The 14,578-nt window shown below is 28.5% G+C and overlaps 1 long non-coding RNA gene across 2 annotated transcripts; it reads right to left on the bottom strand.

Annotated features, from left to right (window-relative positions):
* Positions 1 to 7,677: 7,677 nt before the first annotated feature.
* Positions 7,678 to 10,482, bottom strand: LOC131607990 (uncharacterized). 2 transcript variants are annotated; one of them, XR_009285466.1, is made up of 5 exons: positions 10,228 to 10,482; positions 10,000 to 10,110; positions 9,471 to 9,544; positions 9,154 to 9,265; positions 7,678 to 8,455 (listed from the first exon to the last, which is right to left on the bottom strand). It is a non-coding gene; the product is annotated as an uncharacterized LOC131607990 (long non-coding RNA). The 2 variants fall into 2 exon arrangements; XR_009285465.1 differs by having other exon boundaries at positions 7,679 to 8,440.
* Between the last annotated feature and the right edge of the window lie 4,096 nt (positions 10,483 to 14,578).

Here is a 14,578-nt window from a genome sequence, read left to right as displayed (position 1 = left end):
TGATGAAGGATGATTCTTGGACGAATGAGTAAAGAGAGTCGGAATCGGGTGAAACTCAGAAATCTATTTGGTATAGATGATTGTGATGAGTAATCTGAGTAGTGCGGAAAAGCGGAATGTAACGTGTTGGATAATTGATGGTGTGACTTGAAGGGAGTCAGATATTAGGAATTCAATAGTATAGGAATGTTGTTATTGAGTTTCTTGAAGGAAGCGGTTGGTGAAGAATGTAAGTATTACATTATCACTCAGATGGAAAGGTATGTCTAAGGTTGGCATGTTCGGTAGAAGGGATCCATTACTGTATTGTTGATCAAGTGTGATCATACTATAAATGGTGTAATTGTATTACTCGTTTGTTGAGCGTATTGTATAGGTTGTACCTCAATGTTCTGTTGTTGTTAACCTTTTGGAGATATAACGAGTGGTATATTTTTGGATAGCCAAATGCGACGTAAGAACTGGGATTTGAATGTATGAAACATGTTTCCTGTTGATTATGTCAGATGGATTTTTGGGGATTGACTGATGGTAATATTAATTGAGAGCTGGAGACTCAGGTAAAGGACTCTTATACGAGCTGGTTACTTGAGGTATGTTTTCGAGGACGAAAACTCTTTTAGTGGGGGAGAGTTGTAACACCCCATATTTTCTAATTTTAATTTAATCGGAAATTAAATTATTATTTAGAATTATTTGGTATTTTGTTGAATTATTGGAAAATTATGGATTAAGGGCCATTGGGCTAGAATGGTGAGATTAGTAGTATGGGGGTGCTAAGTGAGTAAGCCCATTACTAATTGTTTTATGTTTTCATAAAATAAAGGAAATAAGGAAAATTGGGAAAAAGGAAAAAGGAACGTGAAAAGCAGAGCAGAGGAGATGGGAGATTGGAAAGTTGATACGTGAAAGAGGAACAGAAGAGGAAGAGGGCTAATCAAGATCTTTGGCTAAGGTAAGGGGGGACTCTTCCGGTTAACATCTTTTATCGTATTATAGATGATGGGACTGATTTAGATGCATTGTTTGTGTCAATTGGTTATGTGTTAGGTTGGGGTTTTGGGATGATTTTGATGGGAATTGTTTGACGTGATGAATTGTATGATTATATGGCTGTTATGATGATTGAATGATCCTCTTTGTGTGTTATATTTGTGTTATAACATGTATGTGGCTGATATGGTGGTATTTGAGGTTCATGATATAACTTGATTTGGGTTTTGGGGATTTTGGGAAGAATCCCGTAATGCTGTCAATCGATGTGAGATCTCTGGTTTTTGCCAGTTCGCGCCGCGAAGGTGGGTGCGCGCCGCGAAGGCGTAACTTTTCTCGTTCCGTGCCGCGAACCTGTGTTTGCGCTGCGAAGGCGTGTTTTCTATTCGTTACGCGCCGCGAACTGTGTGTGGCGCCGCGTGCTGTAGCGATAATTATTTTCTTTGAAAAATGTAAAAATGTGTAACTTTCAAACCGTAAGTCCGTTTTAGACGCCGTTTTGGACGTTGTTCCTTAAATTGAATGTTCTACCATATAAAATAAATATAACAACAATAACTTGATGTTATTTTGAAAAGTATTGTTTTCTTCAAATCTGGTTTACTCTTGTTTTGCATAAATGATGAGGTGCAATGGGTTGTTGTTTGCATAATTGAATGTGTGCAATGATGGTGTTGTTATAATATGATTGCTCCTGTTTGTTATACAAATGGATGTTGTTCATGGTAAATATGGTTATCATGTATTTTGATGAATGATGAGGTAAATACTCTATCGTGGATGAGTTGCTTTGTTGTACTTGGTACGCGATTGTGAGGGGTGCTATTGTTGTGCACTGTATAATGAATGATTTACCTGCTATGATGCTCTGGTTGTAATTGGTGTTTGTTATACATATATTGTTGATGTAAAATATGTATTTTATTATGGTTGAGAAACAACATAACTGTGTGTGGCTGTTGATCATGTGGTGGTTGATGATTATGATATCTGGTTGATTAATGTTGATGATGAGCATGTTATGGTTGATACATGCATTTCATAATCATGTTGTGGGCTGTATCCCTTATGGTGGTGGGACAGCGGTAGCTAATTCCCATTGTGTGGAATTGGTGAGAGAAGTAGCCGAATCTTTATGGTGGTGGATCGGTGAGATGGGTTATCCCATGTTTGGTACCACATGCATATAGTTGCATTTGCATTAGGTTGTTGTGTATAATTATAACATGAATGGAAGATTGTCCAATGTTATAATATTTGATGATGGTGTAATTGTTATGGTGATGTCTTTTTGTAATGTATTCTATTGTTGTTGTGTGTTGATAAGTACTCCCTGACAATCTGAATATAATGAAATTGGATGAATAATGTGACTATGATGTGTTATTGTTTATGATTCGATAACATTTGTTAATTGTGAATGAGACTCACCCTTACTTTGATGATTTCAGATTGGCGAGTAGCGGCTTTTGGCTCTGGTGAGGATAGCTCATAGGCCAGTTTGTTTAAGTATAGTGTCGGTGTCATGCTCTGATATTGTAACACTGTGGAAACGTTAGATTAGAGTTTATGATGATACTCTATCGTGTTGTTATTGTATTAAATTATGTGGGATATTGCATAGATGATGTTATGCTTATCCGTATGATGAATTTTCCGCTGTGTAAACATGAGATGTTTATGTATTATGACAAATTGTTCCTTAGTGAAAACATGACAATGAATTCATGATAAATTTGTTATAATTGGAATTGTGGCACCCTTGTTTTCATGTTTTACTCTGAGTTATTTTATTAATTTCCGTGGGGTTTAGAAGGGTGTTACATATAGCCATATTATTTGCATTATTTAACACTCTCACTTTTATTGATATAATGTTTTTGTCACTGTGTAATTATATCTTTCTTTCTAATTTTTGTATTGGTTAACATAAATATAACTATATTTTCATGTGAATCAGGAGCACAAGATATATGAGACTTTTATTTTTTTAATATTCATTTAGGTAAGTACATGTCTATAGCCATATTATTTGTATGATTTAAAACTCTCATTTTTATTGATATAATTTTTTTTTGTCAGTGTGTAATTCTACCTTTCTTTCTAATTTTTGTATTGGTTGACATAAATATAACTAATTTTTCATGTGAATCAGGAGCACAAGATATATGAGACTTTTTTTTTTAATTGTTGCATCATTGCTACTTTAGGAGTATAAGATTGTTGTAGACATAAATACATCTATTTGTAGTTCTAATATTTCTCCATTTCTATGATATTACCATTATATTCATTTGTACTAAAGTTATTTAAATATTTGTAGTTTCACTACAAATATGATACTCAATAAAAACGTATTTTTTATACTCTAATTACATTGATATTAATTTCTTTTTAATAATCTCTTACCCTATTTTTTTTTATAGAGCATGCTATTAAGCAAAAAGGATAATACATACATATTAATGTTATTTAAAATAAATATTTCATACTCTTACTTTTTTGACTCCTTAATTATCTTCGGACATAATCAATAATAGTTAAATTTTCTTATAACAAATCAATGTGTTATATTTTTATTATTTTCTTCCAAAATAAAAAATTATTACTGAGTAAGTATGATTAATTTTAATGGCTTTTATAGATTATTTTATTAGTAATATAATAATATTTAATTTTATTTAACATTTATAAATTTTATCAAATAATAAATTCGTTCTTTATAATAAAAATGAACAAAATAACAGTATAAAATCTTATTTAAAAAGAGTGTTCCTATAAAAAATATCTACTTTTGAAAATATTTATTTTCATTGACTTTTATAACTTTTAATATTCACTTTTTTTTTGATGAAATCTTTAATTCTCACCTTAATAACTCTTATTTTAATATAAAAAAATTAGTGCCTCAATTTTTTACTTTATTTTAAAGTTGAATCTTATCCTTTAAATTCTCACATTTTATAATGTCAATTTTCTCAAATTTTCACTTTTAATTTTTATTTAAATAGGTTATTATTATTATTATTTTAATGTCTTTTAACATAAAAACATACCATTAATTTTTTGGCTTTCCTCAATAAAAGGAAAGAAAAAGTTGATATTATAAAAAATATTACATAAAATACTCTTATAAATTTATAAATTTTTATTGTTAAACTTTAATATTATAATATAAAATTTGTATATCTATATATCTCATCAAAAAATTCCTCAAGTAAAAAGTAAGATAAAATATATTATATTATGTGAAATAATAATATATCTTCTATTTTTAAGTGACTATCACTTTTTAATTTGCTTTCTTAACTACTAATTGAATTGTCCATTTAATTTTAATTTTCACAATTTTTAATTTTACTTTCTTTCATTTTCATTTTAATAGTCATTGAAATTATAAATAATACACACTATAATGATGATGACAATTAAAAATAAAAAATAAATCAAAAAATAAATACTATATAACAAAAATTAATACAAAAGGAATATAATGATGATGACAATTAAAAACAAAAAATAAATCAACAAATAAATACTATATAAAAAAAATTAATACAAAAGGAATGAAGAATGAAAGTAATTGACATTTTATATACTTAATTAGATTCATGAATTTGGCCTTTACAAATTTTCTCAAATAATTAATTTATTCTAGAATATTTATGTTTTTGGTATTTACTTTAAATAAGTGAAAATAATCCGCAATTTTGTTTTGTAGATTTAAAATTAAATTACCATAAATATGATGTTAAGGGATAAAAATATATTTTAAAATATTTTTATCCTATTGGAATTCATTTAAAAAATTACAATTGATAAAAAATACTTTTAAATTAAATTATTAATTAAAGTTTAACATTAGATAATTAGAAAATAAATAAAATAGTAATGTAAAAATTATTGTGATAAAAAATTATAAATTTAAATTATTTTCTTTAATTTTTAAAGTTATAGTACAAACAGTATATAAATAGTTGAAGTGCATGCCTACACTTATTAGTATTATACATCAAAAACTACAAGTTTTAATAAATAATAAATTAAATAATTAAAATTTTAAACAATAAGTGAAATATATTAAAGTTTTTAATATGTGAAAATTTTTATTCAATTATAATATATCACATAAGTTTCTTGGATATATTATAATTGATAACAAAATACTAATTATCTCTAAAATATTTATCAAAATTATAATCTAAATTCATGAGTTATCACATTTTTAAATATTTCATTAGTTTTTTGTTAAAATTATTAATAAATTATATTACAGAGTTTTAAAATTTTGTTTAATCATTGAATTATTGTTATCCATTTTTCTTTTTGTAATAAACCCTTTTTTTTTTGTAATAAACCCGTGCAACGAAGCTTACCTAGTTATCTATTACAGAAGTGGATTAATATAATTTTAAATGATTTTAAGTTTTTCTATCATTAATTTTTATGTTAGAATTTAATAAAACAATTATGATTTTTTGTAGTAAAAATTAAAGTATTAACTTTTTTAAACCAAAAATTCAAAAACCTTTCCTATTTAGTTTGAAAAAGTTAATATTTTTTATTTGGCACTCATACTATTATAATTAAATTATTAATTTCCTACATATATTAATATATTTTTAATTATTATTCTCTAGATATGATATTTGATGATGATTTTATTATATATTAATTATTAGGTGTATTTATTATAAGTTCATAATATATTTTTTTATAAACACAATCAATTCTATTCAAGTTGTCAGTCTCTCTAATTCTCCAGTTATTTTTATTTCTTATTTATTTTTAATTTAAACTATCACCAGATTATTTTGATATAATAAAAAAATGCAATATATAGAATGATATATTATATATTTGCATATAATTTTAGAGTTTAATATAACACTAATTATTATTTTATAAACAGAGAATCTTAATAATTTTCTCCATTTATTTTTAATATTATGTCAAAAAATATTAATATTTTTTTGAAAACATTTTTTTGACTAATTTTTTTTTGAAAACATGAATCATAATAATTGTGTGAGAGATGAATGCAATTAGCTAGAGTATAAATAGATAATGATATTAAAATCTTAATAATTATGTGAGAGATTAATGCAATTAGCTTCATTACAAATAGTGAATGATATTAAGAGAAAAATATCATAAAATATAATAGGCTTAATTGCAATTTTAGTTCTCTATTATCTTTTTTTTGGGTTTTGGTCCCTCTATTTTAAAATTCGGAATTTTAGTCCCTATATTTTAGTTTTTTGAGGATTTTGGTCCCCCTGCAAATTCAAAGGCAATTTAAAATGAAATGACACCCACATTAATGATGTGTCAGTGTCAGTTCTGCATTGAAATGTTAAAAAAAACTAATTTTATTTAAGATTCATGTTGAACATGTCATCAATGTGAGTTTCATTTCATTAAAAATTGCCTTCGAATTTGCAAGGGGACCAAAATCCTAAAAAAACAAAAATATAGGGGCTAAAATTACAGATTTTAAAATAGATGGACCAAAACCCAAAAAAAATAGATAATAGAGGGACCAAAATTGCAATTAAGCCTAAAAATGATAAGATTATAATAATGATTTTATGGTATAAAATACACAAAACAGTAATAACAAAATTTAAAAGTCAATATTATTGATGATATTTAAATAAATAATAATATTTAAATTAAGTTAATATATTATAACTTTTTTTAAAAGAATACCAAATAAACCAATATAACATAGAGTAGATACTAAAATATAGTAGATTGCAAACATAAAAACTAAATAATTAAAAATAATAAAAAAAATTAATATGAGAATAATTAAAAATAGGAAGTAAAAATATGTTTTTTTTTATATTTTATATATAATTCCATATTGTAATGAATATAAGATTTTTTGTTATTAATTATATAATTTAATTAATAATTTACTATTAGTACCCTAATTATTTTCATATATGTATTTAAATTGATTTATTTTCTTGATGGTATTCCCAATTTTAATTTAATTGTCAATTAAAATATAATTTATTTGTTACCTAGAAAAATTCAACCAAATAAATTTATTGTTATTCCAATTGTGTCTTTCTGCCGGCTAATTGTTTGGTTATGGTTATATTTCAAACTCTTGATTTACTTCATAATAATAAAGTTCAAATTATATTGTCCAACTTTTAAAATATCTTGACATTTATTACGGATTGTCCAAGTATTAAAACATTCCATTCAAAATTGTAAAATTCAATTGGTTGACTCTAATCACAAAAAGTAGCACCTTAATAAAAAGTACTGTATCACCTAATCAAATACAGTTGATCGACCCTAATCACAAAAAGTATCTCTTAGATAGTTTAATGAAATTTGACAATTATTTATTATAAAATGATTAATCACTAAAAATATTTAAAAATAGATATGAAACATATCAACATAATAAAAAAAATGTAATATAAGTAATAACTACAAATATTTCAAATATCACTAATAACTACAAATATTTATAAAAATTTCGTTGTATATTTATTGATATATTTTAACATATTATATATTTTTTAGTAATTTTAATATTAAAATTGATACATTAATACACATACTTGATTAAAATTGTGACATAATATTATTATTATTCTATTCTTAATTATAAAATTCTTTTTGAATATATAGCTATCTTTAAATATAAAACTTAAAGATTTTAAATGTATATTATTTTGTGACATATATTTGTTGTTAATACATTTAATTTGTTTTTAAATATAAAAATGTCATTAATCATAAATATTATTTAATATACATAAAAATGTCAATATTTTATAACTAAGGATACATGATGTATTTTATAACTATGTATTCTATAACAAAATATACATATAAATGTTGCCAATTGTGCCTCTTTTAACACAGTTAGTTCCACTGTCCTTACATCACCCTCAACACTCTCCCCCAATACAACCAGTCACCTTTCCTTGATACACCTATTCCTACCACTATTTCTACCAGCCTTAACTCACCCTCAATAGGGACACTCCTAATCCAAGCCAGCGTTAACTTTCTCTAACACGCATATTTTTACCGCCTCTCTACCTCACACTCATCAAATAAGTTTATAAATAGATCTCTAAACTATAAAAAAAATAGATATCATAAAATCTCTAAATTATTGTCTGATTCTATAAAGCTATAAGTAGATCTCTAGAACCTATACACATAAGAATAGACCAACACACAACAATACATAATATACTCGGACATATGTGAGTTTTCCATGATGCAAAACATAATTGATCAAATTGAGCCAAACAACATGTTAGGCACACAACTACGCTCCATGCAAAGATGCACATCCTGCTTGATTAGATCAAAACAATGTTCTCGTCCTTACCAATGTGAGATTACTCGCAATATTCAGATATAGCATCATGTGCCACTCTAGAATTATCCACCATTTTGTTAGAACCTGCACAGAGAAATGCTTGAATATGCGCACCGAAAATTAGACAAACACAAAACAACAACATAATAAACTCAAAAAAATGTGAGATAGAAAATAGTTGAGTATCAACTCATGCTCAATTTTGTCTTCCAAACACTATTACGCAGAGGAACACAAACAGAAAAAATAATTGTGCAGCTGTTGAAGGGTTAATTGAGTCTGATCAATCACATTTCCCACATCTAGAAGCTAGTATAATTTCAAGCAACACCTTCCCTTGCTAATATTCTAAATCTAGTGCTAAAAAGTGTAAAATATATTATTTCTTGTTTGGTTTGTGCAGAGAAGATTCAGAAAAATCAAAGAAAAAACCATCAGAAGATCCATATATAGTTTTTATAAAATGAAGTTTGGAACCGATAAAGTTGTAGTACATTCTAATTTGTTGTCCATTGTAATATATACTTATTAAATAACATTCCACCTACTACAACATTCTACATAACAGAAAAAATCTAACTTATTTGTTCAGATTGTTAGTGTCGCACATTCTAAGATATGAGTTTTGAAGGAACACAGTTCAACCAATACTTCCAAAGACATATGACTTAGCAGAACACCACCCGAATTGATCGAAATTGAGAGTCAAAGATCAAAAAGCTAAAATGACAATAACTGACTTACACATTAAAATTCTAAACAACAATTAGCAGTAGCAATAAAAAATATCCCTATACCTGTACACAGAGGATTGGTGCATCATGGCCTTCAAATTTATAAATAGAAAGTCCAACCCCGTGACTACTTAGCTTCCGACGATCAAACATGCGAACTAAATTGTCAGAAGAACTGAAGCAAGAGCAACACAAAATTAAAATGAAAACCACAATCCAAATAAGTTTTGATAGCTAGAAAAAAAAATCCAACTTCCAAGCTAAACTCATTAATGGCATTAAGAACCATAATAATAAATTATGAAGAAAAAAGAAAAATCAGAAAAGTATATAAATCTAAATTTATGTTCCTTAAAAAAATTGAGGGCAGGGACACATACCCAGTCAGAATTAAATTTATGTCAGGAGTATTACAACCAACACAATGTACATTTCCATCTTGTGCCTTCTCAACCTGCATAAAAGAACAGTGTAAATTAAGAAAAACACATAACATATTCAGGTATAAATTAGACATGTTTCATTACCATAGTAAACATAACCAAACAATAAATACAAAAGGATGAGATCTCTTGAAAAATTGAAATGAACAAAATACAATAGGTATTTCTCATCAGATCAACAAATTAAAGTGTAAAGTATATGAAGCAAATTGTCCAGAAAGAGAAAGAATACTACTGATTTTTGTTTCCTTGAGCATAAATAAACAGATAAAATAAAATATTGTGGGAGCAAAATTAGTGCAACAATATAAGTTCCACGGGATCTGGAAGAAGGTGAAGAACAACACGCGGTTTTCTTCAAGAGTAAAACTCAACAACATTGTTCTTCTTTAAACTGAACTGGATCTGGAGAAAAAAACAAATTAAAATAGATAAAATAGAAATATGAGAGAAAAGATTTACGAACCAGAAGAAATTGCACGAACTGACAAAACGGCCGCTACCCACAGCTTCGCCGACGAAACCGCACGAACAACACCACAAATTTCGACACCACACCGAGCAGCTCACAGTCATCCTTAACAATGTGAAACAAACAAAACCAACAACATCATTATCAGCAAAACAGAAGTTGATGCTTTAAGGAGTCGATTTCTTATCGAATGGGTGAATGTTCATAGAATCCTTATCTTACATGGATGAAAATGGCTAGAGTGTGTTGAAGAAGATGGAAGGAGACGAGAGAGAGAGCGTGACGGGTTTGAATGTTTGAAATGGAGATGATGAATGTTATGACAAATAAATGTTTTCTCTTTGAATGGTGTATGCACAGACAAAAGTGTTTTAGAAAAATGGTTTACTTTCCCAAAGCATAGTGAAAGGCCTTCCAACTTTCACTGTGACTTTTCAGTGGTCTGCGCATGCACCGAGTATATTGTGGAGTATTTTGAAGTTTTATTGAAAGATGATGAGTCACTCTTATTATCTGCATTGTAAAATGGTAAGTAATTATTACAATATTCAAAGCATTCAAATTTTAGAAGCTACGTTGGAATATGTTTTAAACTGTATTACGGAGTAATTAGCATTCATTTAATTATTAGAGACATAAGAATTCACCTTACTTAGGCTATGTACAATGGAGGTGTTGAATAATTTTTTCAATAGTTGAATGCTTGCAATGAGATGTTGAAAGTGAGGTGGATTAATTGTTGTTGAAAACATTCAACATGTTGAATGAGGAGGGAGTGAGACCCACATAAAATATTTTGCAAATTCTTATTGGTTTTTGTGAATATTTAGATTTTTAGTGTGTTGTGAATGGTGGTGGAATAGGGTGTTGAATTTTATTAAACAAAACCAATGTAGTGAGTAAAAATTGAATATGTGTTGAATTATTAGGTGGAAGAAAGAGAATATGATGTGGAATATAAAAACTGAAAAAAGATGGTGTTGAATTTATAAACCATTGTTCATGGTCTTAGAGACAACTTCTCAGCCCATCTCAAAAAGTTGGGTAGTGTACCTCCAACCAATCGCATGATTCCATCTCATTTAACACATTTAATTATTTATTAAAATACTATAAATGTTTGTTGTTTTCAAAACATTTTATAAAGAAGATAACCTTACCAAACTTTTTAAGTTGGGTAGATAAGAATTCACCATATTATAATTAGGATTATATAGTTAAGGTGAATGACATAAATTTGGTAGTATTTAATTTTATTATATTAAATTAAAAGTATATAATTAATTAAATAATAAAAAATAATAAGGAGATAATATAAAAAACTTTCCTTTTATAGTAAAAATATAAATAGAAGATAATAATGAGATTATTAATTAATAAAATAAAACCATAGTCTCTATTATAACTTATCTGTACACATCACAATTTTGTCATTACCAGATAGACATCATTAAAAAGTCAAATCCTTCTAAAATAACCATCTTACAGCAGCATTCGTTTGGTTATATTGGCATGCGACATGCCCTGCTAGCTCAGTCAAAAACTCATATTAACTAATTAATGTGTCACAACATGTCACCATATATTAATATATATAACACATTCATTCATATTCAAAAATAACAAAATCAAAACCCACCTAACCCAACAAAGTATAATCCTCCATTTCAAAAAGCTTCCAAAAACCAAAACATTCTCCATTCTTGTTTCCATTATACACCAACCCTCCATAATATTTTCAACATATTATGGAGGGTCTCTTACCTATGATTTTTAGAGTAATCAGAAAAAACAGAAGTCGCAGGAAATACAAATGTCTTTCATCAGGTGCTGCTCTAAGTTACAACGAGTTTCAAGGTTACCATGAAGATCAAGGCTATTATCCAAGGGTTGATGATGTTCAATATGCAGAGAAAATCATTGATTTTAGAAGGTATAATTCTATTTCGGAATTCACTTCTTCGCCTAGGCAAATGAACTGTCCTGGTGTTGACTCAAAGGAATTCGTGAGAGGTTTTCAAAGCTCCAGAGGTGTATCCTGAATCTTAATTGTTTGATTTGTAACTTTAAACACAGTTATTTTTATGTTTTTATTTTGAAAATTAAGTTCAATCATTCCATGTGTTTAAGAGATTGGTGTACAATGAAAATTCATATTAATTGAGATTATTTATTTGTGGAATTTTGAAGTTTTTTTTTTTTTTTAAATCTAGCTTTGAATTATTTGTTGATTTTTGATGAATTATATACATTAATTTTTTGATCGAACAATTTTTTACTTTAAAATTAATTCAAATTATACTGCAAATACCCCTAATTTTAATTTTATGTTAACTGTCAGTTTTCCAATGTTAACTATCAACAAATTTAAAACTCTACCTCCGAACGTCAGTTGCCACAAGATAATTAGTTACAAATATACTATTTGTGACGATTTGGATTAGTATTCTAAAAACTAAATTTATCTGTGATTATGTCATGTGGATAACTTGATTAATGCCTTTAGTGTTCTTTAATCATGGGAGCCGCCTATATCTTTTTTCTCACCCGCTGCTCATTAAACTAGTTCATTTAATACAAAAAGTCACGACTTAGAAAAGGTCAACAAAACATAACTTCTTAAGATAAACCTACTACTTCACATCATGTTAAGAATCGAACTCAATATGATCTTTTTATTAATCAGAGTTTTTAAACCAACAATATCTTTTTTATCTAGACAAAATGATAACTATTATTTGTATATGCAGTTTTAAGGTTTTAAGTTTAAATTCAAAATAAAAAAAATTAACTTAACAATATTAATATTTATCGGTTGAAGTATATCTTACAGAGTACAACCAACAATTTATCATCCAAAATGATATATGTTCTATTAGAAAAAATGAGGTAGTGGAGTTATATTTCATTATAGTGGAGCGATGCTTCCTACACGATAGAGTGAAACGGATCTATAAGATTAACACTTGACGCTCATGTCAATGAAAGAAATAAATAGTAATGTGTAAGAGTGGATTTGAATACTTGAAATAACGTGTTTTACCCTTATATGTATCAAGAGCGATTGAAAATGTTCGTGTGTGTTGCACTATGATATGCAAACATCTGTTTGATTTAATCAAGCAGTGATTGATGCGTTTAAGGTGGAATTGCCTAATTTTGGCTTCATAAAGGTCTGCATGTTTTGTATGTTTTTTAACTCAAGGTTTGTGATAGAAGCGTAATAATAGGGGTATATTATTAGTATGGTTATTGGGCTTTTAGTAGTGTTTGGGCTTTTATGCTATTATTATTATTATCCGTTAAGAATGTTATATAATGTAGTCTCATGGAGACATTTAGAATCAATCAATGAAATCAAAAGTTATTTTATCTTTTATTTTTATTAAGTTATTTTAGTGTTCTTTCTCTTCTCTAGTAGAAACCCTAGTTTATAACTTTGGTAGGAAAATCTTCCTATCAATTGGTGCTTTCATCATGTACTCAAATCCTCCTATGGATTACCCTTATCTTACACCTTCATCTCATCAATGGAGCATTCCTCCTACCTATCCCACAGACCCCTCTTTCATAACTCCTACCACACCTTCATTTCCATCCTTTCCATGGGAACTTTTTTCACCCTATTACACAAATCCATATGTTCCAACACCATCACCAAGTTTGTATCCAAATCATGGGTATTCACCACATCCACGAAACCCTAACTCATATTCATCTTATTCATCATCTCCTCATTCATATTACTACAATAATTATCATCAACAACTTCAACCAACAAACACCTCTTCTACAATTTATCATCAATACCAAACCCATTTTAAAAATAAAAGAGATTTTCATAAATATCTCCAAGTGACTCATCCCTCTTTTAAGAAAAGGTCCAAAAAAACCACTCAAAAACATGTTGCCCACAATGTGTTTGTTGAAATACCCCTACCAACCACTTTGGCTCTTCGTCCAACTTTGACTCGCCTCAGCTTAAGAAACCAATCGCTTAATAGTAAAGGAACATCTCGTGTCAAATTGATTCCACACACTTTGGTGGAATATGAGGATACTCTTCTTGATTCTCATCCAATGATACATGCTAGATTTCTGTCAAAGGGCCACACGTTTTATAGCGTAGGTGATGCTTTCCAGCAATTTACTCCGTGCAGGCGTGAACTTTCGTCACAAGCAGATACTAGTAGCACGAAAGATGATGATGATGGTGACATGGAGGATGAGGATCAGTTGACTGGGCTGGATGTAGATGGAGATAAAGTTAACTTTGAAACAAACCTGAATGGTGACGAGGATGGTGGGAAACCGCAAGATGAATTGGAGTTGTCGGATACTGAAAGTGATCCAGCTCAAACTCTTCAATTCCTCTCCCAATGTTTCCTCAACACTCGCTCTACAGCACCAGAGCCTCGCCGCCAAGCAGAATCCTCCTTCTTTGAAGCCGCCAACACTCCAAACTTTGGTCTCGTCGCCGAACCAGCCGTCAACGAGCAGATTCATCAATCCGCCGCTGTCAACTTCAAAAACCACCTCTGTCTCCGATGGGCGTTAGAAGAGAGCTCCATCC

Source organism: Vicia villosa, linkage group LG5, assembly GCF_029867415.1.
Source record: "Vicia villosa cultivar HV-30 ecotype Madison, WI linkage group LG5, Vvil1.0, whole genome shotgun sequence".
NCBI lineage: Eukaryota > Viridiplantae > Streptophyta > Magnoliopsida > Fabales > Fabaceae > Vicia > Vicia villosa.
Note: the sequence above shows the minus strand (reverse complement) of the source record. Positions and strands in the feature narration are given on the sequence as shown.